This window comes from Ursus arctos, unplaced genomic scaffold, assembly GCF_023065955.2.
Source record: "Ursus arctos isolate Adak ecotype North America unplaced genomic scaffold, UrsArc2.0 scaffold_10, whole genome shotgun sequence".
Classification (NCBI taxonomy): Eukaryota; Metazoa; Chordata; class Mammalia; order Carnivora; family Ursidae; genus Ursus; species Ursus arctos.
The window spans coordinates 41,913,115-41,915,795 of NW_026622764.1; the positions used below are offsets into that span (position 1 = coordinate 41,913,115).

Consider the following 2,681-nt stretch of genomic DNA (forward strand, 5'->3'; position numbering starts at 1 on the left):
CTGAGAGAGTTCTCTGGATTTTCCTTATTTTTGGTGACCTTGAAAGTTTTGAGGAATACTGGTAAGGTATTTTTGTAGAATGCCCCTCTATTGGAATTTGCTGATTATCTTCCCACAATTAGACTTACAGTTATGTAATTTTTGGAGAAAGATGGAAGAGCTACAATGCCATTTTTGTCACATAATATCACACAAAGTATGTACTGTCTACATAACTTATCACTACTGCTCATATTGATCTTGATCCAGTGGCTGAGATAATAGTGTTTGTCTGGTTTTGCCAGTATAAGGTTGTTCATTTTCTTTCTTTCTTTCTTTCTTTCTTTCTTTCTTTCTTTCTTTCTTTCTTTCTTTCTGTTTGTCTGTCTGTCTGTCTGTCTGTCTGTCTGTCTTTTTTGGTAGAAACTGTTTTCCATCAACCTTATAACCTTTTTTCCATTTTGTTTGCCTTTGTGGAAGAGCAGCTCAAGACCACTCAGTGGTTGTTCTTACCCATTCTAGAGCAGCTCAAGACCACTCAGTGGTTGTTCTTACCCATTCAGTGGCCTAAGCAGGAGCAGTGGGAGCTGCAGACCAGTCTTGAGTGGCAAGCTGGGTGCTCCAGTCTTCAGTGGGGAACTGCTGAATAGCCTTCAGACCACTCTGCGACTGCAGGTTGAGCAGGAGTGAATTCAGGAGCTGCTGCCGTCCAATGACCCTGAAATTCCTCCTTGTCATACAGCCTTTTTGATCTCTTCAGGATCTGTGTAGAAGAAATCAGGCATGACCTCCCATGGGTGTTCTCGGGAAATGGTGCCACGCATGTGCAGAACCTCCCAGGCCAGCATCCACCACATCAGACCCACTGAGCTGTTGCAAGGGACGGCCACGTCCACATGGCACAGAGGAGAGTCTGTGTAACACAGAACAATGGTAGGCAGGTTAACATAAGAGGCGGGTGGTCAGCCCTGGAATCAGTAACCACCAGAAGTCTGGGCTTCCGAAAGACCGCCTGGCTCCGATTGGTGAAGGTTCCAGGCGTGAAGCGGCCAGCAACAGGAGTGGCATCAGTAGCAGCAGCAAACTTCAGCACAGCTCCCTGGACAGTATTCCTGGTTGATATTCCACAGACATCAGCAGGGTCTTCATAGCAACAATGGTACCAGCTGCCAGTAAAAGCTTCTCCCTTTAAGGTACCATCACCCATGTGTTTTTGTTGTTTCGTTACTATTTGTTATTGTTTCTTTCTTTTTGAGCACTTCCTTACTTTCCGGCAACGTAGTGCCCCAGACTCACCTTGTATACTTCCTGCCTCCCAACAGTGGGATTAGCCATTTTCCAAGGAGCCCTAGTTCTTTATATTGGAGAAAGTTATTAGAAACTAAGACCTGGGTATTAAATGTGCTCACTGCTAATGCAGTGTCATTGTTTACTGGTCTTCTCAGTTGGCAAAGGATATGTATGTCTATGCCCTAAACTGTGTATATGCACATGTCCATAAACATTTTTATATGTAAATATTCATACCTATATTAAGCTACATATGAGTTCATCCTTGGTCACTGTGTATATTTTATATCTTTTTGAGTTCAACGTGCTACTTTGTGAGAACTTTAGTATCAATGCTAATGAGAGATACTAAGTCTGTACTCTTCCTTCCTTTTAATGTATTTAGCTGGTTTTTGTACTCCGGTAATACCTGCCTCATAGAATGAGTTAAGATGTGTTCTCTATGGGGTGCCTGGGTGGCTCGGTCAGTTAAGTGTCTGCCTTCAACTCGGTCATGATCCCAGGGTCCTGGGATCGAGCCCTGTATGGGGTTCCCTGCTCAGCAGAGAGCCTGCTTCTCCCTCTCCCTCTGCCCATTGTGCTCCCTCGCTTGCTTTCTAATGCTCTAAAATGAATAAATAAAATCTTTAAAAGTGTTCTTCTGCTTTTATTTAATCGAATAACTTGCTGACAATGGGTATTATGTCTTCTTTAAATGTTTAATAAAATTTATCAGTAATACTATCTAGGCCTGATGCCTCCTTTTTTGGAAGATTATTAATTGTTGGTTCAACTTTTTAACAGATATAGGCTATTCAGGTTATGTATTCTTAAGTGGGTCTTGGTAGTTAATGTCATTTGAGAAATTGGTTCATTTCATCTAAGTTATCAAATCTGTGCATAGAATTGTTAATAAAATACTTCTGTGATTCAAGGATTTATTAAATTATACATGCAAAACATGCTGTTAGTTGTATTAGCAAAAGATCAATATATAAAAATAGTCCACAATCCTGCAGCTATCAATTTTAAAATGTGTTCTTAAAAGTGGTTGAAAGGCCCAACACTGTATTCTTCCAGTGTGCAAATTATACTGAACATTGTTAGCTCTGGCACTGAGTTTTCAAAACCTCACCAAAAAAAAGTGACATTTTTAGGCAAAGCAACAAAGGGAGTGTGTATCCATGTAGGTAAAGAGTAGGGTCAGTTTTAGTGTACTAATCTGGCAAGACAGTGATGTTAAGATTCTTAGTTTAAGAGTAAAATATTTTACAAACTATAAACCTGCAACAGATGATTTTTACTCCTACTTACTAGAAAACTAAGGAATGCACATATTAAATTTGAATAAAGTAATATGAAAACAAGAATACATTTTTGCTAAGCTTTAAAAAAAAACCCACGAAGTTTTACTACAGTTCCAAAAGATTTTA

At 39.9% G+C, this 2,681-nt stretch overlaps 1 pseudogene; it reads right to left on the reverse strand.

Annotated features, from left to right (window-relative positions):
- Nucleotides 1–208: 208 nt before the first annotated feature.
- LOC125281796 (40S ribosomal protein SA-like) lies at nucleotides 209–1,314 on the reverse strand (annotated as a pseudogene).
- Between the last annotated feature and the right edge of the window lie 1,367 nt (nucleotides 1,315–2,681).